Raw genomic sequence first — 23007 nt, 5'->3', positions numbered from 1 at the left:
AGGCAGAGGCTCCTCAGCACTGGAATCCTTTTTAGGAACAGAGGCCCAGTATAGACGTATCATTGGGTCTTCCCAGGAGAACCTGGAAACCCTGATCCTTATGTGCAATGTCTCAAGTTTAGTTAGAATTGATCCAACATGTTTTAAGCATTATGTGGCTCAAACAAAGATGTGCCTCTGGGCCAGGTATATCTGATGAGCTACCCAGTCTGTGACCTGAGCCAAACTCTGACTAATTCCAGTCCACAACACACATTTTAAGCCAGACTGGCTAACATGAACACAAATGGAATCTAGTTACAATAGCAGTAGTGTCATTCTCTCAAGTCTGAACTATAAATGTCAAAAAGGGAGAGGGAGGAAATGTGAAAAACGGCATTTTCTAAAGTTGTCCAATGGTGTCCCTTAATGTAACTCCAATCTAATCCTTCAAGACCAACACTTTTCTTCCCATAGTCGTCTGTCCCAACTGCCCAATCGATTTGACCATCCATCAGAGGAGTCTAACTTTCATTTTTCTCACTACACTGGAAGGCTCATTCTCATCCTGCTTTGATAAATAATGGTGCTTGAGAAAATAAGATAGAATGGCAACTCTTACCCTTGAGGTGGAGATGCCACACGCTCTGCCTTCATCCTGCCCGGTGGGATGTCCGTCATCATCCAAGACGCTCTGCCCTTCTCAGCACACTGGAATGTGTGGTGCACATAGGCATTTGGTGGCCAAAAAGAAGGGAAGAATCCTGTTCTCTGGTTGTACAGGCCAAAGCAATCACTGGAAAATCACTCTCACCTGCAGAAAAAACCATCGGCCAAGCTGTAACTGCAAGGAAGAAATACACTCAAGACATTCTATCTCAGGATCAGCACTCTGGGCACTTTGCTGATGAGACTCAAATCTGAAAGCCCCACCTAATTCTCAGCATGTGGAGGGTGGTCTCTTTCCCCTGTGGAACCATCACTGCCAGTGGACACGTGCTAGGTTTAAGGATCCTCGGAACTCAACAGTAGTGAAAGTCTTAGAACTCGTCTACTGGCAGAGGCCACTAAAACATCTAAAGATAAAACCAGGCACTATAATTAGGGCTGCAGTTACCTACTCCCACATGGTTTCTTCTAGAAGTGTTATTCTCCCAGCTAATTCATCAAGGATATACTTGTAAGCTTCTAAATGAATGCATTCTAATCCATTTCAAAATCCAACTTCTGGGTATTACTGCTATAACAGAATTAACACTGCTGCTCTAATTTGAAATCAATAGATTTCAAAGGCTGGCCAAATTCAATTTTGCTTCATATGCCCATTATTATATTTCACAGAACAGAAATGACACAGGTGTATTCACAGTTTCTGTGTGTGGTTATGTGTATGAAGTATGTGTTGGGGGGATGTTTTAAGTTTCTGTCACAACAAACAAAAGCCAAATTTCAGTTTGTCTCTGAATAAATTTTAAAAAGCAAAAAAATTCCAGTTTCCACCCAGGTAAGCCTTGCCTCATGCTGATGAATTCCCGTACATTGGCACTAGCTTCTAAGCATCCATCCATTGATTTTCATGTTTTTCAATCAACACCAGGTCCAAAAGGGGGAGGAAAAAAAGAAGAAGAGGAAGAAGAAGAAAATATTGATTCTGAGCAAAAAAAAAAAAAAAAAAAAAAAAAAAACCATGAAGAAAGTGCCTCTGGCTAGGTCAGTCATTAAACAAACAGTCGCTGTGGTTTATGATCTGCTGGGCATTATCTTAGGCATTGGGATTATAAACCAGATGCAGTGCCTGCCCCAATCCCCCAAGAGCTCTCAGGCCCAAAACCAGATAAACAAGTGAATAGCATCCTAACAACATCAAGGGGCAATGGAGGGGGAATGAAGCAGGAACACAGTTTCCAAGTTGTCCCAACAACAGCAGAGCAATCCTTCAGCACATCTGGACTTTGCAGAGGGGTAAATTCCCACCTCCAATAGAGATGATACTGAAGAAAGATCCAGAAGCAAAATGCAACTCCACCCAAACTGAACTTATAAGATGCAACACTTAGCAGAGGAGGTAGACAAATCTCAACAGGGTAAGTAAAATCAATTCAGGTGCTAAACTCCTCCTCCTTCCTCCTCCATGCTTTTCTCCTCCTCCCCTTCCTCTTCCTCCTCCTTTCTCCCTCCTCCTCCTTCACGGCCTCTCAGTAGCATGTCCTTGGGTCTGCCTCAGTTCTCTGCATTCCAATGAAACACACAATTGCTGCTGAACCTTGGTAAAAGGATATAGCACATACATAGTCTTCCTTTCCCTATCAGATGCCTTTCCAACTGTAGCACATTTTAAGGGAAGGTAGGATTAATCTGGCTGAGAGGTAATTAATAAATCACTATATTAATTACTAAAGAAAAAAATAACCAAATATTTAGGCTATGCAGCATTTCTAAGAATCCCCAAGCACTACCTAAAGTTCATTGCACTGGCTTACCACAGGAAGGTCAGAGCCAGTCCAGGGACAGACTGAGAAGTTAGCCAGGTGTATCCTTTTTATAGCTCTGGTACCTAATGGGCCTTTAGTCTATGTCTAATGAATAAATGACATCCCAGGCTGTCCCTTTCTCTCCCCCTCCCTGCAAAACTCAGAATTCCTGTGCCTTGCCCCATTTTCCATCACCATGATTCCGATCCAAAAAAAAAACTGGACTTTTAGACAAGATGTAATACCAGACAATACCTCTTGTTATGAATTTATGTAAATTAGCACCCCTCTAAGAGCATTCACATTCTAAGTGTGACTTCTCAACATAAAATTACAACTAGCATCTTCTGAGACCCACAGGAAGCCAAGTACCTTTTTAGGAGTTTTATACACATCTCCTCTGCCCTCAGCCATGATAAGTGGTATTATTCCCATTTAATAGGTGGGACATTGAGGCTCAGAGAAGTGATCTGTCCAAAGTCCTACACCTAAGGTGCACCACAGCCAGGAGTGAAACTCAGGTGGCTCTGTCTGAGATCAGTTAGTGTGGAAAATCAAGATCTCTCTTAGTTGTTGGGGAAGGTCAAGCAGGGATTGCGGGGAGTGGGCAGAACACGACCCAAGCCAGCAGGCAATGGGGAAGAAAAATGTGTGCATTCAACATATCCTCCCATTCCCGCCTAACAATCCCATCCAGTGTTTCCATTTCTCTGTGTTCCTACCAGCCCAATCCTTGTTGGCCTGTTCAAAAGAAAAGAGCGTTGTTTGTGACTTAGCACTTAACAGGTTTCTGACTTTGCTGAGTGATTCAGCCTGATCCTGGAAAACACACCAAGCTCACTCAAGTATTGCCACCTTCTGCAGAATTCCCTCCTTTCTTCACAAAACTCTCTGCATCATCCTTGTACTTCCCTCCAGGCTGGCTGTATTTCCTGGTGGGTTGACTACAGCATTCAAAAGTGAACAAGTGACTGCCTCCATTATTGAGAGGGAAAAGGTAATGACTAAGTGGCATATTGGACTCTTTCATCTTCCAGACACCTGATACCCAATCTTGGAACAGAACCCAAGGAAAAGCAAATGGACAGCAGACAGTCCACATGAGTGAGAATGACTCCCTGCACCCTTCGCCCAGGTCTCAGAATCATAGGAATAAGGTTGCTCTCCAAAAACCACAAAATCAGTGCCTGATAGATCAAAGCAGATACTCCAAGTGACACTGCACCATAAGTCTGTGTCCTCTGTACTTGCACAGAATCCTGTGTGGCCCCATCACTATCCTGGCCATAATCTTCTGAAAAGTTGTCACACCAGTGCCACCCACTAGACTGGGAGAAAGCCTCCAGTTAGGGACAGTATCCTAACATCAATCTTCATATTAATTATCCCTGTCACAGAGTAGTATGATACATTTTTTGAACCAATTCCTCTTCCCTGAGCCAACAAGACTAAATTAATGAAAAGAATAAATATGGATAATGAAAGGCAGCTGGTAAGTAGTAGAAGCAGAGAAGGAAAATGTGAAAGACTGAGGTTGGTTCCCAAGACCCATCCCAGCAGTGGTGAAAACAGAAGAATCTCATCCTGAAGAGTCAGCATGTCCAACTCAAATGGTGGGACATCTTGAGTGGGGTCTTGAGTTTCAAGACCTCGGAGTTTCAGGTATCTTTATAATCCCCAAAGACTTCCCTTTGTTCTGACTCCAGGCTCCCTGAGGCACCTCCTGCTGATCTGGGTTCCCACACACCTTGCTATCAGGAGCAAATGAGCTATACAGACAACACAAGTGTCTACTCTGCTAGTTCTATGACTGTACTGGAACTTAGTAAGACAGCAAGAGGTCTATTTATGCAGTTTCCTGTGAGTTTCAATGCAAGTCAACCTCCTACAGTTTGATCAGCTCTGGGACACCTGAGAGTGAAATTCTGAAGTTGCAAGGCTAAGAGATAGCTGACTCCAACCTGTGATAATCTTACCTGGAAAATGGGACCTGTGAGTACCCTCCTGGCAGCCGGCTGGCTTATTTGGAGATATCCTGACCTTGAAAACTTCTATGGCAGGATGTCTCAGCCTCAGCACTATTGACATTGTGGGGTCAGGTAATTCTTTCTTGTGGGGGCTGTCCCATGCACTGTAGAGTGTTTAGCAGCATCTCTAGCCTCCATCTACTAGATGCCAGTTATACACCACCCACCCATCACAATGCTGTGATAACCAAAAATGTCTCCAGATACTGCCAATATCCCTTGGGGATCAAAATCATCCCCACTTGAGAACCAGTGCTCTACAAGTAGAGTAAAAGAACCCCAGGCAGCTGTTTGGGAGCTGGAAGGTCAGAAGGCTTGGAATGACAAATTGTACTAATACTTCATCTGCTGACAGGGGCCGGGGATGCCCTCCCAACACTTGTTCTTTCAGAATTCAGTCATGGCATTTCCAGTGTCATACAACCAAAACTTTAAAAATGAAGAAAGATAAAGGCAAGTTTAACCTTTTGTTGAAACTCAAACCATGCTTCATGCAATTTGAGTCTAAAGGTTAGTGAGTCTGTCTTAAATTTTCCAACATTTTCAGTGCCAGAATGATATACTGTGCACATGCACTAATCTAGTTTCAGATCTATAGCCTGCTGCAGCTTTCTGCAGGTAGTGCTGCTCCTGCTGAATACGCCCACTCCTGACCAAAGCTCCAACCTTGTGGAGACTAATTGGTGTCCCTGGAAAATAATGCAAATTCATGTCAGTTTTATAGTCTTGCTACCACTCATCAACCACAGACCCACTTTTAATAAAATCTGAGAGCAATAAAATTAAATGAATAGTAACAAAAAGTGAAACCCAACCCTAATTCTATCTGGCTTAACTATTGAAAATTGTCACCCAGTATTTTGCTTAAATAAAATTAAAATATCATAATCATACTGTCATAATTGGATTCAGCATGCTAGAAAAAAAAATTCTACTGATATTTAAATCCTATAATCCAAAGCAATCAGAATCAAACATCTTCCAGTTGATTCAGACAGGGCATTACTAAGAATATCCCTCCACTACTCACTCTGTCCAAATTTAACTCTGTCAAATTTCAAGAAGTACCTTAAGTTAATATGGCAAATCCTTGAATTAACATGATTTTTAAAAATCTGTCCCTAAAAGAAAATGAAAACTTCTCAGGGTCTAATATATTCAGGGACAAACCAGTAAGTGCTTTCTAAAGCAAAGTCTCTAAATGATTTTTGAAAGCTTAGTATAAATTATATTTTTCTTGGTCATTCAGAGTGAGTAAATGCCATACCAACTGCAGAAATCCCAAGACTTGATGCATGGGTAACTAAATACCACCTTTCTTTCCTCTTGCTCCATGTTTCTAGTCAACCTCCCCCTGGGGAATGGAGGGGAGGCAGCAGGGACGCAGCTGTGGCGCCTCGGCAAGAAAATCTAGAGAAAGGAAAGGAGAGACAGGCAGACCAGGAGCTTCCCTGGGGAAGGGTGTGCCCCTCACAGAAGGAGGCACCACACAGCCACTGAGTGTTGACAAGGCTCTAGGGTCACTCGGAGTGGTCCATGCAACTACTCCTGGCCCCAGAAAGGAACTGCACTGGCTCCATCCACCTTGTAGTCATCTCCCTACTGCATGGCTAGCTGGAGACAGAGGCTAGGGCTGTCCCGTTTGAATGCATCAAACGACTGCACTAACACAGGCAGATAAAGAGGAACTGAAAGCAAGCAGCTTTGGAGTGAGCAGGAAAGTATCGTACAATGATAGCAGTGAAAACTTCTTAAAGAAACCTTTCTGGAGGACATCATAGCAATGTATATTACAAAATCCCAGGGTTTCGCATTTTGGAATATATCCTGAAGAAATAAATCAGACAAGCGTTGAAAGATGCATGTACAAGGTTGTTCACCGCATCATTAATTATTCGTAAGAGTGAAATGTCAAAGACAACCTGCACATCCATCAACAGAGGAATGATTAAATAGACTGGGGGTAGCCATGCAATGAATACTCTGTAGCCATTAAAAATGCTGAAATAATAAAAGTTACAGAAGTTAAAGCTTCCTTATACTAAGTCTGGCCCTGTGCTTTTTACATGTCTAAATCCATTTAATCCTCGCAGCACTCAGACAAGTGTGTTTTTATTGCATTCGTTTTGCAGACGGAGAAACTGGTAAATAGAGAAGTTAACTGATTTTAGGGAGTCAACAGCTATTAAGTGACAACTCCACAATTCAAACCCAAACAATAATGCTTCAAAGCCATTCTCTTAGCTACTATAGCTCTACTACCTTTATAACCATTACAAAGTCACAATATGCTAAGTACAAAAGAGAAATAATTATGGTGCAATATATAGCATGATTCTATCTTTGTAAAATACGTCTTTTTAGAGTAAATAAGAATATATACCAAAATGTTAAATTCATTGTCTCTGGATGATGGAATCTGGAGTGATTTTCACTTTCTACTCTCTACCTTTCAACATTGTGTACATTTCTCACTTTAAACAAATAGGTATTATAAAATATTTATGAAAATAGTTATTTCTACATAGAAAAATAAAAGGTCATAAGCAGCTCCAGTCAACATTTGGGCAGGGGAAAAGGGGAATGAGAGAGATATCAAATGAACATACAGATTCACGTGAGAAAGGGTCCCCAGCCCCCAGCCAAAGCCCTCCACTATCATGAGATGCTGCTGTTCATTCATGGCTGCTTTATGATGGGCAATATCCTGGGAACTACCAAGGACAAAAGATAACATGGATCTTGCCCTTGAAGCTTATAGGAGCTAAGAAGAACAAGAAGGAGGGTAACTTTGGGAGGCCGAGGTGGGCGGATCACGGGGTCAGGAGATCGAGACCATCCTGGCTAACCCGGTGAAACCCCATCTCTACTAAAAAAATACAAAAAACTAGCCGGGCGAGGTGGTGGGCGCCTGTGGTCCCAGCTACTCCGGAGGCTGAGGCAGGAGAATGGCGTGAACCTGGAAGGCGGAGCTTGCAGTGAGCTGAGATCCGGCCACTGCACTCCAGCCTGGGCGACAGAGCGAGACTCCGTCTCAAAAAAAAAAAAAAAAAAAAAAAGAAGGAGAGTAAATGGGTAAATAAATAACTGTAATACAAGGTGCAGTAGTATGTCAGGCATGGGAAAAGGTACAGAGAAGGTATTGAGGAAGTTCAGAAGAGGTAGAGTCCCTCGAGATAAGGAAGTGGGGATAGCTACATGAATAGGTAGTATTTGGAGCTAGCCCTTGAAGAGCGAGGCAGGTATGAACAAGGTAAAGGAGCCAGGTAAGGGTAAGAAGGTTCTTCTCCAAGGAGAGGAAAGAACACATACAAAAGCATGATGGCAGGAAAGTTCGTGGTAAGGACAGAGAGCAGAAAATGGTAGACTTGGGCTATAGGAGGTAGCCTATGACCTAGAGCTATTTATACAGATTATTTCTTTTAAAATATGAAGAACTCTGCCTGTACTATCTACATCTTTGTGAACTAGGAATACCAAAGTAAGAGATGTCTCTGGGAGAGGAGAATGGATTGATTGTCTGTGGCCATACAGAGAACCTGCAGCTACAAAAGGACCATACCCCAGGCCTCCTGAAAGATTTAGCCACAAGGAACCGATCAGAGACTATAAAGACCTCTTGGAGTCACTGCTCTTCCTAGAACCTTTAAAAAAAAAAAAAAAAAGTAGACACTTCCACTGGGTGTGCCAATCTACCGAGAATCCCAGTGATCTGAAATGGCAAGCAGTGAATTCCAGGAGTGCCAACTGACATGCAGACAACAACAGAAACAGCAACATTCCATTACTTCATCCCACTCCTCTTTTGTATTCCATTTAATCTGTTCACTTAAGAGTCAGAGTAGGGGGTCTGTGTTGAAATTCAGGAGGTCCTTGAATTTCGACAGAAAAAAAAATATTTATTTTCACTAATCTCTAACTAAAATTTTAGCAATTCCTTCCATTAAAAATGCAGGCACTGGCCCGGGGTAGTGTATATTACCAGTGCCAATGACTTCACACCAACAGAAGTGTGAATAACTTAATATCCTATCAGCGTTGTTGCAGAGATCTCAAAATACCATCTATACTCATTATTACTTTAGAATCACAGTAGTCACGGCCCTACTGCTAGATTTTAATTAATGAATTAATAAGCACATATATTGCTAACTCATAAATTGCTTTTACTATTTTGGTAATTGCATTTCAACATAACTGGATTCCTTTACATCCTGTAGGTTTCATCTTTTGTATTTAAACGTGCTATTCTGAAAAGGGGTCCATAGGCTTCTCAGACTCCCAAAGGAGTTCATGGCAAAAGGAAGGATTAAGAATCCTTTAGCTAGAGGTCCTGTTAAAATGTGCATCACATCATGTCACTCCTATGTTCGACCCTCCAGTGGCTTCCATCCTACTCAGAGTCAAAGTGGCCACTACCCACCCTCCCCTAACTTCATTTGTCTAATCTTACTTCAGACTCCTCTCATCCTCTGTCATTCCCATCTGGCATCCTGATCTCCTTGCTAATGCTTATCCTGCCAAGTGAGGCACATCCTAACTTATAGCCTCTGCAGTGGCTGATCCCTCTGCCTGGAATGCTCTTTCTCCAGGTGAGACTGCATGGCTTGCCTCCTCACTTCCCTCAAGTCTTCACTCAAATGATATCTTCTCAACAACACCTTCCTTGGTTAGCCTATCTAAAATGTCAATAACCCCCTAAAAGTTCAATCCCCTTCCTTGCTTTATTTTTAATCCGTAGCATTTATCACTTTCAAAAATATACTTAGACATATACTTTTGAATTTCATTATCTTATTTATTGTTTGCTTCTCCAGTCCAATATGAGCTCCCTTAGTGCAGGGATTTGCATCTGTCTTACATATCACTGCATTCCCAGTCCCTAGAACTTCATCTGACACATGTTAAATTCTTAACAATGTATTTGCTGAAACTATCACAAGGACAGAAAACCAAACACCGCATGTTCTCACTTACAGGTGGGAACTGAACAATGAGAACACTTGGACACAGGAAGGGGAACATCACACACTAGGGTCTGTTGTGGGGTGGGGGTCTGGGGGAGGGATAGCATTAGGAGATATACCTAATGTAAGTGACGAGTTAATGGGTGCAGCACACCAACATGGCACATGTATACAAATGTAAAAAACCTGCACGTTGTGCACATGTACCCTAGAACTTAAAGTATAATAATTTTTAAAAAAATTTTTTTTGCTGAATTAATGAGTTGGTTGACATTTGCCAATAGCTTAGCTACTGGCTGCTTCCATTCTGTATCAAATTTTAAAGTCTCTCTTGCCCACTGCATTAACTGGGAGAAAAGAAATCACAACAAATGTGCTTTTGAAATGGTGGTCACCACAGAAGACAAGTAGCTTATTTATCAACCACTGCAGATGGCAGGTACATTTTTTTCCTTAATTAGGAGAGTTTTTATTAAAGACAAGATAGATAAGTTCTAACATACACACACATACAAGTTATTGGCTGGATCAAATTATATCATAAAACAAATACCAAAAAGTAAATGGAAAAATTGGGGATGTGGCATAAAATCAATAAAGGCACACTAACCCAGATTGTAATAGAAGTGATGCTGGCTGATAAGATCATCATACAGATTCTACCTGGCTAATACAAAAGGAAATGGACAGTGTACATACTCATGAGTAACTGTAGGTGGCAAATCACATTAACACTGCTCAACTTAATCTACAGTTGTTAAAATGTAAAATTACCCATCTTAAGGCAGGGCTGCTTACATATGCAACTAGTAAAAATGCATTTAACACTAGTAAAGATCTAAAGGGGCAGGGCTGTTTTCGCATAGATGTATAAAATGCGCTTTATCCCATCCTATAACCTGGAGGGCTTTGTTTTCATAAAAACCACCAGTTTTAGAATAATCTATCAACCAAAGTTAAGACTAGACTTTTTGTAGTTCTTATCAAATGTAAGTCAAGGACAAACAAAGTATTATTTTATATTAAATACATCCTTATATAGACATACTCAAAGCACTCACATTAAAACACACACACACACACACACACACACACACATTAAAGTCTCCCAATCTCAAATTCCTCTAACACAGCTTCTTGAAATTATTTTCTACATTCACCCTTCCTTTTACTCTACAGTTCTTGACCTAATACCCCATTTTTAAGCGTTTTTGCAAAGGGTAATTCCAGATGACCAAACCCAAAGGACACTTCCCAATCTGCATATCTGCATCTGTCCATAGCATTTGTCCTACTGACCTCCCCTGCTTCTGCAACTCACTAACACCATTGCTGTATTCTCTCCCACTTGTCTGACTACTCATGTTTAGTTTTTATGAAACTCTGTGTCCTCTTCCCAAATTTTAAATCTGCGCTCACAAAATATTGATAAAATGCCTGCAGGAGCAAGGCAGGGGCCCAAAATGAGAGGAGGAGGACACCTGGCCGCTGTAACTACCAGGGAGCACAGGTCCTGCTGAAGGACGGCGCTGGCCAACTGTTGTCCCTTATCTGTGGGTTTCAGGTGGCCAGATCACCCAATTTGTGAAGAACACCTATAAATTTTATTTTTATAAAAAACCAATTTTTTAAATGTTGGCAACTATGGTTCTTCCTGTTTTAATATCATCAACCAAGCTGAAGACACCTGCAGCCTGGATACAATCTGCAGGCCTCCAGCTTTGTGTCATCTTCTGCCCGGCCTCACCTACCACCATGGCCTCCTCCTTGTGCCTCTGCTCTTCTCATTGGCCAATGTCATCTGACAATGGAGTCCAGATGTGCATCTCCAGCCCAGTCTCCATCCTGCATTCCAGACTCACAGAGCTGCCTACCAGATGTATCTTTCTGAATGTCCCATTGGGAGCTTACAATAAGCACATCCACACTTTCCCTTCATCCTCTACTCCCTTCATACCCGCTTACTCAGGCCAGACACCTGGAGATCACCCTAGGCCCCTCCTTTTTCCTCGCCACGCAGGCCTGCTGGCAGCCAGCCAGCACTGAGGGTGAGCAAATACACATCCCCATTGCCTCTCAAATCGATTTTTTTTCTATCCCTCCTGTATCTGCTTTAATCCAGACACTCGGTATTTTTCCACTGGTTCACCATTAACAGACACCTAACTGTCCCCCATGCCTTAGGCCTATTTCCATTCCCCACCCTCAAATTCTTCCTTCACACTAAGCTGAAGTTATCCTTACCATGCACATTGGATTAAGTGATACCCTACTCACCACACTTAAAGTCCCCACATGGCTCGTTTGGCCTTCAGGGTAAACTCTGGATCCAGAATGCTTGAGGTGGTATCCTGGCTTCAGCTCTCACTAGCTGTGTGACCTTGGGTCAGTCATTTAGGTTCTTTGAGCTTTAGTTCCCTTATTTGTATAGCATGGATACTAAATATCAGATACCACAGAGAAGTTATGAGGATTGAAAATGAGATAATACAAATAAAATACTCTGTGCTTGGGATATAGAAATGTTCAATTAAATGGTAGCTATTATAATTGTTATTATTATTATTATTATTCCTTATCCATCAGCCTTGCCTGTCACAACCCAACTGAAACTCTAGAACAATAAAGAATTAGTGAAAAACAGTCAGACGCGGTGACTCATGCCTGTAATCCCAGCACTTTGGGGGACCCAGACAGGAGGATCACCTGAGGTCAGGAGTTCGAAACCAGCCTGGCCAACATGGTGAAACCCTGTCTCTACTAAAAATACAAAAATTAGCCGGGCATGGTGGCACATGCCCGCAGTCACAGCTATTCAGGAGGCTAAGGCAGGAAAATCGCTTGAACCTGGGAGGCAGAGGTTGCAGCGAGCCAAAATCGTGCCACTGTACTCCAGCCTGGGTGACAGAGCAAGATTCCATCCCCCAGTGAAAAACAATTAATGAAAATCCCTGAAAGTGCTCCAACTTCTCACAACTCCAGGTCTCTGCACTTGTTTGGTCTGCTCAGAATGTCCTTCAAGATTCAGCTCTATCATATTCTCCAGAACCAATCCCAGACTCCAGACCTCTCCCGACCTCAAAATCAGGCTCCCTTCCACTGCACCCCACCCACCAGTACCGGCCTCCATCAGAGTACTTAACTTGCTGAAATGCAGTAGAACAATTTACTCATTGTCTCCACACTGCACTGTGAGCTCTGCAAAAGTAGGCCTATTTTTCTTAATTTTTGTATCCTTAATGCCCAGCCAAAAGTAATGAATAAGCAAATGATCTTTTTTAATCCCAAGATCAACGCAGAGAACCAGGCATTAAGATGATTCCCCACTTATGAATGAGGAAATTGAGGTTTCAAATAGTTAAATGGAAAGCAGAGGTGGCAACCCCAGAGCCCACGCCTGCTCTCCAGTGAGCCCCATATTGGGGGGGCACATCGTACTCTTTGCTTCTGTAGGGGGTGGTTGTTGTCTGTCCTAAGACACCAGGCTCATGTCCTTAAATTCAACTGTATTTTGGCTTTATCTCCCTAAATGAGTGTATAAACAATACCAATGACTTATATCACCTCATGCCCTTTCTGTGAAGAGCTACAAAACATTTACAAAGCACAGGGATAAACAGAAGAGTCACAGTTTGTTATGTGCTCATCTCTATAAAGTACGTATGTGCAGTCTTCTTTATACGGTCCATTACAAAATAACTTTTCTGGAAAACATTTATATAGTGCTTACTTTGTGCTGGGCACTATTTGAAGCATTTTACTTTATGCTACCTAATACTAGATAAATAAATACTATTATTACTCCCATTCTGCAAATGAGGATACTGAGGCCACAGAGGTTAAATAACTTGCCCAGCCAAACAGAAGTGGAGCTAAGATTTGAATCCAGGAGTAAGAGCACAGATTCTGTTACTACCACTTTCTGTTTGTATAATGTAGCTAAATTATTAAAATTATTCCTTGAGGTTTATTCATCTGTTGATAAATAGATGATAGATAGATGATTGACAGCGAAAGACAGAGAGATGTAATATAATAATAATATAATAATAGTACCTATATCAAAATTTGATTATAAGAAATAAATGGGTTAATATGTATATCACATTTATAACAGTGTCTGGCACATTATATAAGTGCTATATCAATATTTACTATTGTGATTTTTTTTTTGTTTGTTTTGCTTTTTGGTTTTATGAGACAGAGACTCTGTTACCAGGCTGGAGTGCAGTGGTGTGATCTTGGCTCACTGAAACCTCCGCCTCCCGGGTTCAAGCGATTCTCCTGCCTCAGGCTCCTGAGTAGCTGGTGCTACAGGCATGCGCCATCACGCCCAGTTAATTTTTGTATTTTTAGTAGAGACAGGGTAACACCATGTTGGCCAGGATAGTCTCGATCTCTTGACCTTGTGATCCACCCGCCTCAGACTCCCAAAGTGCTGGGATTACAGGCCTGAGTCACACACCCAGCCTACTGTTATTTTTATCACTAAGTACTGACAGAGCCCTGAGTGCCATCTAAGAAAGAACTGGAATTGTAAGTACACAGGAAATGCTCCCACCTATTTGATGCTAATTTGACCCACTCTAGGTAGACCCTGGAGCAAGACCAGCCTGCAGCAATACTGGTATGCCAGCAAAGTTGGTCTGCAGGGATTTAGTTTCCTCCGCCCATTTGAGAACATCCCTTGTTCTCTCTCTGAAAATAATGTCCTCGTGTTCTCTCCTTGTGCCCCTTTCAAACTAGTAGGAAAGGGTAGGAGATTAGTCTTTAAACTCTGGTATGAAGTATAAGACCTCTGGACGTTTTCTACTTCTATTAGGGTTCTTTGGACACAAGCAGCAGCAACTGGTTGCAGCTAACTCAAACAAATGCAACTTTTTCAGATGGCTATGTGAAGCTCCTAGAACCAAAGAGAAGCCTGAAAAGTCACACCTGGAAACAGGCAGGAGTCAGGGCCCTTCTGAGGAATCTGAAAGTTGAAATTATAGGAATAATCAATATAGTTAAAATGGTAATACAACTCAAAGCAACCTACAGATAGATTCAATGCTATTCCTATCAAACTATTAATGTCATTGTTAAAGAATTAGACAAAACTACTTTAAAATTCATATGGAACCAAAGAAAGAGCCTGAATAGCAAAAGCAATCTTAAGCAAAACAGAAAAAAAAAACCTAGCAGCATCACATTACTGACTTTAAGCTATACTACAAGGCTACAGTAACTAAAACAGCATGGTACTAGTATAAAAACAGACACATGGACCAATGGAAGAGAACAGAGAACCCAGAATTGAAGCCACATACCCACAACCATTTGATCTTCAACAAAGTCAACAAAAATAAGCCATGGGGAAAGGACTCCCTAATCAATAAACGGTGCTGAGATAACTGGCTAACCATATGTGGAAGGACAAATTTGAACCCCTACTTATAACCATGTATAAAAATTAACTCAAAATGGATTAAAGTCTTAAATGTAAGACCTCAAACTATAAAAATCCTAGAAGAAAACATGGGTTTTCTTTCTAAAAAGCATTTATTAAAGGAAATATCTTTCTCAACATCAGCCTTGGCAAAGAAGTTGTGGCTAAGTCCTTTAAGTAATTTTAACAAAAATATTTGACTAGTGGGACCTAATTAAGGAGATTCTGCACAGTAAAAGAAACTATCAAAGAGTAAACAGACAGCCTACAGAATGGGAGAAAAAAATTGCAAATTATGCATCTGACAAAAGACTAACATCCAGAATCTATAAGGAATTTAAATCACAACAAAGAACAAATAATCCCATTAACAGACACTTCTCAAAAGAAGACATACAAGTGGCCAACAAGCATATGAAGAAATGCTCATCATTACTCATGATCAGAGCAATGCTGGCAAGGTTGATGAGTAAAGGGAATACTTACACACTGTTGCTGGGAATTTAAGTTAGTTCAGCCATTGTGGAAAGCAGATTGGAGATTTCTCAAAGAACTTAAAACAGAACTACCATTCCATTCAGCAATATCATTACTGGTATATCCAAAGAAAATAAATCATTCTACCAAAAAGACACATGCATTTGTATGTTCTTCATGGTCTGATGACAATAGCAAAGACATAGAATCAACCTAGTTGCCCATCAACAGTGGATTGGATAAAGGAAATGTGCTACATATACACCATGGAATATTACACAACCATAAAAAAGAACAAAATCATGTCCTTTGCAGCAACATGAATGCAGCTAAAGGCCATTATCCTAAGAGAATTAACACAGAAATTGAAAATCAAATACCACATGTTCGCACTTATGTGAGTGGGAGCTAAATGTTGGGTAAAGATGGACATAAAGATAGGAACAATAAACAATGTGAACTACTAGTGGGGGAGGTAACAACGGGGACAAGAAAAACTACCAAACTACCTATTTGGTATTATGCTCACTACCTGGGCGACTGGTTCCATCATACCCCAAACCTCAGCATCAAGCAATATATCCATGTAAACAAACCTACACACATACTCCCTGAATCTGAAATAAAAGTTGAAAAAATGAAAAAAAGCAACTACAGGAATAATTTATAGAGGAAGAGATCTCTTCAGAGAGCCACCACAGGAAAGAACTCACTCTAGTGGTCTCTTCCATTCTCAGACAGTGTCAGACTGGCTGAGCCTACACCATCTGTCCACCCAATGGCTATACTGGGGCAGGGAGAAGAAGCTGGCCAAAGGAACCTCTCGGGGGATCTTAACAGTTACTCACAAAGTCAGTATTCAACAGTGCAGTATAATTACCCAAAGGGAATTAGGGAGACCTCAGGAAGATGAAACAGACATGTGGCCAAAAAGTCCACTCAACCTTCCCAGAATTTTCGATTCAAAAAAAAAAAAAAAAACAGAGTCTAAGGAATTGCAGCCATCAAGGAACAAAACTAATTAACTATCTGGGTGACAGAGGTCCCTCTCCAATGCCCCCAAAGTCACACCAGTACATAAGCCAGTGACATCATCTTGCTTCTACTTGCAATGCCCTTTCCCCCTCTGTGGATGGCTAGAGGGACTTTTCTAAACTGTAAGTCACAGGCCAGGCACAGTGGCTCACACCTATAATCCCAGTACTTTAGTGGGGCTGAAGCAGAAGAATCATTGCTTGAGTCCAGGAGTTCAAGACCAGTCTGGACAACACAGCAAGATCCCATTTATACAAAAAAAATAAAAATAAAAAATGAGTCAGATGTGGTGGTACGAGGCTATAGTCCCAGCTATTCAAGAGACTGAGGTGGGAGGATTGCCTGAGCCCAGGAGTTGAAGGCTGTAGTGAGCTATGATTGTGCCACTGCACTCCACTGGGCAACAGAGTGAGCACATCTCTAAAAAATAAGAATAAATAAATAAAATTTAAAAATATATAGGTCAGAATATGCCAATACTCTATGTAAATCTTCAATAGCTTCTAGCATCTTCAGGATGGAGTCTAAACTCTATCCTGTCTGTTTGGCCTCAGCATCCAACAATACACCTCATACCTCTGCCTCACTCCACCAAATTATTTACCATCCCCAGCTGCACCACACACTCTCCCTTCCAAACCTCATCGAAGCTGTTCCCTCTGATTGGGGTGTCCTTTTCCCTTCTTTTCCAGTTAACTCCAGTTTTGTCTTCAAGAAATCAGTTCAAATATCACCTCTTCCAGGAAACTTTCTCTCAATATACTCCCTTCCTTTCCATATACACGCACCTAATGCTACACAGGCGCCTCACCTTTGTGCCTGCAGAACAGCATTTCTTAGCAATATCACTGACATATGGTGGCATCAGTGCCTGCTACACAGTAAACAAGTGGGAGATGTCCAGGGAAAGTTTAACTAAACAAACATTCCACTTAAAGGAAAAAGCAATGGTTTTCCTGCTCAAAACGTTGTGGAGAGGGCTGCTTGGGAGGTACCTTCTCACCATATTGGCTTTCCTAGGGGCTCCAGGACATGGCGATGACAATGTCTGACTAAGCTGTTGTTTTTCTATACCCCATCTGAGCAACTGACATATTGTAGCATTTCCAAAGGATTTTAGAAAAGTGTTTATAGATGCTAGAAGAAAAGATGGTGGTTTTTGCCAAGCTATATAAATCTTCAGCATATTTACAGCAAAACTCTCAGAGGGCCAAGTGTCTATTGCTGTAGTATGTTGCCAGAGTGACTATTTCAAGAGGTTAAAAAAAAAAGTTTTACTTAACTTTTTAAAAGATATAATAAACATGATGGTTTATATAGCATCTAGACTATTCTTTGGAAGGTAGTAAAAACGGGTTTATGCTTCACAAACATCCGTATCCAGTCCCTGGAAACCATCCTGGGAGGATTTTTTAAATGCTTTGCCCAGAACTATCAATTATAACTAATCCTACACTTCATCAATATAAAAAAATTATAAAATAATGAGATCCCCAGGCAATGCAAGTCAAAAAAAGTTTTTAATTTGACTTACTAAAATGAATTATCACACCTATCCTTTCTCCAGCCCATTTTCTAAATACACCCAGCTCTCTGAGTTTCCAAGTTCTCCATACAAGAATGAACAAGGTAGAATTGAGCTGAGGAAGAAAAGGAGGTCCTTGGAAGAACACCCACACCCTAAGGCAAGCCCAGCAGTGACGTCAGCCGGCTCAGGGCCAAGCCTCAGGAGATGGTTGCAGGCGTCATCTCTGAACAGGTGCAGGCTTTCCTTCTGCCATGCTGAAAGTTCTCACTCCACAGCAAATACAAATGCACGCTTGGAAAAAACAAACCCCAGGCAATCTGGAGTAAAACGTGGGTTTCTTTCCCTGATGTTCACAATCAAAGTTTCTGTGTTCGTACCGAAGTCAGTTTAACAAGGGAAATCTGAAATAGTTTCACACTCAATCTATTTGGTGGTATCTGAAGAAGGTCACAGTAGAATGGCATGAACAGGGTTTATGGAAGACTGTTATTGTCTGTTACATAAAAAAATATAATATGCTCTTTTGTGGTTTGTCTACTTACATCAAATTAGCTAAGCAGTCCACATTAGTGTGCACTGCCTCCTAATGGAGACACTAGGGTGTGTGTTTGTATGGATGGGTATGTGGTGCAAGTGTGTGGCCCCCTTCCCGGGAGAGAAAACTCATCTCCTCCCTTCTACATCATACAGTGCTCGGGTCCTGGTACTCAAAACCATATCACTGTGCACTCATTAGGGCTTACATCTGCTTTGGTGGGGCAGTCTGAAACCTAATCCTAGTATCTAATGATGTCTGCATGGAAATTGTTTCTGAGTTGCTCACATAACTTATAAATGAAGGATTGTAAAACAGAGCTTGCTTATGTATTCTTAACTCCATTGATGTGAGTTATAGGGATGACTGGTAAAAAGCAACTAAAAGCAAATCTACTGGAATTCAGGGCCACATTAAACTGTCCATCCTGTAATCTGTACTTCAAACCCCCATATAAAAAAAAATGGCTTCTGGGATCATGGCAGAGGGGAGGCAGGACTAGACTGCAGCTCCGTATAGCATGCAGAGGTTTGCATTGTGAATTTTATCTTTAGATTGACTGCAAGAACAAACCAGCAATACCGAGAGGACCATAGACTCTCTGAAGGAAGCAGACTGCTCCTGCAGGACCCAGGAGACCCGCAAATACTGTGAGTGCCCCAACTGCAGAAGTGGGAAAGGTAGACCCTTCTCCCCCAGATACACACCCCCAGTGGAGAAGCTGAAGGTCTGTTTGCAGGAGAAGTTTCCAACTGTACCTGCAACTGAGTCAAGTTACAGAGCGGAGCAAAATACAGAGGAAGCAGCAGAAAGGCCCTGGGAGCTCACTGGGTCCCCAAGCAGCCCATTCCTGCCTGGCACCACGGGGATCCATCGTGAGGGTGACCAGAGGCGCAGGGGGTAAAACTCAACAAAGAGAAGGAACTCTCTAGGCAAAGTTCATAACAATTTGAACAGGATGAGAAGCCCCCTGGCCAGAACTCAGGCAAGGGTGCGGATCTGGCATGCAGACTTCACAGGTGGGGAAGAACTAAAGCCCCTTCTTTCTCAGCTGGGAGGCGGATAGTCTCGGGCAAGTTTCTAAGACCCTCTCACCCTCCACCTGGAAACAGACTCCGGGCTGCAGGATGGGACACGGTGGGAGTGGGACCAGCCCTTTGGTTTGCCTGGGAACTGGGTGAGGCCTGTGACTGCCAGCTTTCCCCCACTTAACTGAAAACCTGCATGACTCAGCAGAGGAGTCATAACCCTCCTAGGTACACATCTCCAGTGACCTGGGAATCTCACCTCCATTCCCCACAGCAGCCACAGCAAGATCCACCCAAGGAGAGTCTAAGCTCAGACACATGTGCCTAGCCCCATCCCCACCTGATGGTCCTTCCCTAGCCACCTTGGTAACTGAAGATAAAGGGCATATAATCTTGAGAGTTCTAGGGCCCCACCCACTGCTGGTTCCTCCCCATACTAGCACAGCTGAAAGTGCCACCTCCCGGCAGGGGGCCAACCAAAACAAAAATAGAGCATTAAACCACCAAAGCTAAGGATCCTCATGGAGTCCATTGCACCCTCCGCTACCTCCACCGGAACAGGCACTGGTATCCACGGCTGAGAGACCCATAGACAGTTCACATCACAGGACTCTGTGCAGGTAACCCCCAGGACCAGCCCAGAACCAGGCAAACTCCCTGGGTGGCTAGACCCAGAAAAGAGACAACAATCACTGCAGTTCGGCTCACAGGAAGCCACATTCATAGGAAAAGGGGGAGAGTACTACATCAAGGGAACACCCCATGGGACAAAAGAATCTGCACAACAGCCTTAAGCCCTAGACCCTCCCTCCGACAGAGCCTACCCAAATGAGAAGGAACCAGAAAATCAACTCTGGTAATATGATAAAACAAGGCTCTTCAACACCCCCAAGCAAATCACGCTAGTTCACCAGCAATGGATCCAAACCAAGACGAAATCCCTGATTTACCTGAGAAAGAATTTGGGAGGTTAGTTATTAAGCTAAACAGGGAGGGACCAGAGAAAGGTGCAGCCCAATGCAAGGAGATCCAAAAAAATGATACAATAAGTGAAGGAAGAAATATTCAAGGAAATAGATAGCTTAAAAAGAAAACAATAAAAATTTCAGGAAACTTCAGACCCACTTTTAGAAATGTGAAATGCTCTGGAAAGTCTCAGCAATAGAATTGAATAAGCAGAAGAAAGAAAATCAGAGCTTGAAGACAAGGTCTTCGAATTAACCCATCCAACAAAGACAAAGAAAAAAGAACAAGAAAATATGAACAAAACCTCAAAGAAGTATAGGATTATGTTACATGACCAAACCTAAGAATAATCAGTGTTCCTGAGGAAGAAGAGAATTCTAAAAGCTTGGAAAACATATTTGGGGGAATAATCGAGGAAAACTTCCCCGGCAGTGCTAGAGACCTAGACATCCAAATCCAAGAAACACAAAGAACACCTGGGAAATTCATCACCAAAAGATCTTCACCTAGGCATATTGTTATCAGGTTACCCAAAGATGAGACAAAGGAAATAATTTTAAGAGCTGTGAGACAGAAGCACCAGGTAACCCATAAAGGAAAACCTATCAGATTAACAACAGATTTCTCAGCAGAAACCCTACAAGCTAGAAGGGACCAGGGCATTATCTTCAGTCTTCTCAAACAAAACAATTATCAGCCAAGAATTCTGTATCCAGCAAAACTAAGCATCATATATGAAGAAAAGATAGTCTTTTTCAGACAAAACAAATGCTGAGAGAATTTGCCATTACCAAGCCACCACCACAAGAACTGCTAAAAGGAGCTCTAAATCTTGAAACAAATCCTGGAAACACATCAAAACAGAACCTCTCTTTTTTTTTTTTTTTGAGACGGAGTCTCGCTCAGTCGCCCAGGCTGGAGTTCAGTGGCGCAATCTCGGCTCACTGCAAGCTCCGCCTCCCGAGTTCACGCCATTCTCCTGCCTCAGCCTCCGGAGTAGCTGGTACTACAGGGGCCCACCACCACGCCCGGCTCATTTTTTGTATTTTTAGTAGAGACAGGGTTTCACTGTGTTAGCCAGGATGGTCTCGATCTCCTGACCTCGTGATCCACCCGTCTCAGCCTCCCAAAGTGCTGGGATTACAGGCGTGAGTCACCGCGCCCAGCAAAACAGAACCTCTTTAAAGCAAAAATCACACAGGACCTATAAAGCAAAAATACAAGTTTAAAAGCAAAAACAAACAAAAACACAAACTACACAGGCAACAAAGAGCACGATGAATGCAATGGTATCTCACATTTCAATACTAACATTGAATGTAACTGACCTAAATGCTCCACTTAAAAGATACAGAACTACAGACAGGACATGAATTCACCAACTATCTGCTGCTTTCAGGAGACTCACCTAACACATAAGGAATCACAAAAACTTAAAGTAAAGGGGTGGAAAAAGGCATTTCATGCAAATGGACACCAAAAGTGAGCAGGGGTAGCTATTCTTATATCAGACAAAACAAACTTTAAAGCAACAGCGGTTAAAAGAGACAAAGAGGGACATTATGTAATGGTAAAAGGCCTTGTTCAACAGGAAAATATCACAATCCTAAACATATGCACCTAACACTGGAGCATCCAAATTTATAAAACAATTACTAACAGACCTAAGAAATGAGATAGACAGCAACACAATAATATCAGGGGACTTCAATACTCCACTGACAACACTAGACAGGTTATCAAGACAGAAAGTCAACAGAGAAACAACGGATTTAAACTATATCTTGGAACAAATGGACTTAACAGATATATACAGAACATTTCATCCAACAACCAAAGAATACACACCCTATTCAACAAATGGAACTTTCTCCAAGATAGACCATATCATAGGCCATAAAATGAGCCTCAATAAGTTTTAAAAAATTGAAATTATATGAAGCATTCTCTCAGACCACAGTGGAATTAAACTGGAAATCAACTCCAAAAGGAACCTTCAAAACCATGCAAATACATGGAGATTAAATAACTTGCTCTGAAATGAGCATTGGGTCAAAAATGAAATCAAGATGGAAATTTAAAAATTCTTCGAACTGAATGATAATGATGACACAAACTATTAGAACCTCTGGGATATAGCAAAGGCAGTGTTAAGAGGAAAGTTCATAGCCCTAAATGCCTACCTCAAAAAGTCTGAAAGAGCACAAACAGACAATCTAAAGTCACACCTCAAAGAACTAGAGAATCTAGAACAAACTAAACCCAACCCCAGCAGAAGAAAGGAAATAACCAAGATCAGAGTAGAACTAAATGAAATTGAAAGAAACAAAAAAAATTACAAAAGATAAATGAAACAAAAAGCTGGTTCTTTGAAAAGATAAATAGAATTGATAGACCATTAGCAAGATTAACCAAGAAAAGAAGAGAGAAAATCCAAGTAACCTCACTAAGAAACGAAACAGGAGATACTACAACTGACACCACTGAAATACAAAAGATCATTCAGGGCTACTATGAACACCTTTACGCACATAAACTAGAAAACACAGAAGAGATGGATAAATTC

At 41.7% G+C, this 23007-nt stretch overlaps 1 protein-coding gene across 4 annotated transcripts in view; it reads right to left on the bottom strand.

Annotated features, from left to right (window-relative positions):
• The window catches only part of KCNS3 (potassium voltage-gated channel modifier subfamily S member 3), a 48568-nt gene that overhangs the window by 14543 nt on the left and 11018 nt on the right, over positions 1–23007 (bottom strand). For 2 of the 4 annotated variants that reach the window (XM_010354833.2, XM_030921810.1), the window contains exon 2: positions 602–793. The gene's annotated coding sequence lies outside the window, so the exon portion shown is untranslated. Of the gene's footprint in view, positions 1–601; positions 794–17024; positions 17050–17195; positions 17223–23007 lie in introns of those variants that run through there. The other 2 variants (XM_030921808.1, XM_030921809.1) reach the window with 2 other exon arrangements.

The sequence above is a fragment of the Rhinopithecus roxellana genome, chromosome 17 (assembly GCF_007565055.1).
Source record: "Rhinopithecus roxellana isolate Shanxi Qingling chromosome 17, ASM756505v1, whole genome shotgun sequence".
Lineage (NCBI taxonomy): Eukaryota > Metazoa > Chordata > Mammalia > Primates > Cercopithecidae > Rhinopithecus > Rhinopithecus roxellana.
Note: the sequence above shows the minus strand (reverse complement) of the source record. Positions and strands in the feature narration are given on the sequence as shown.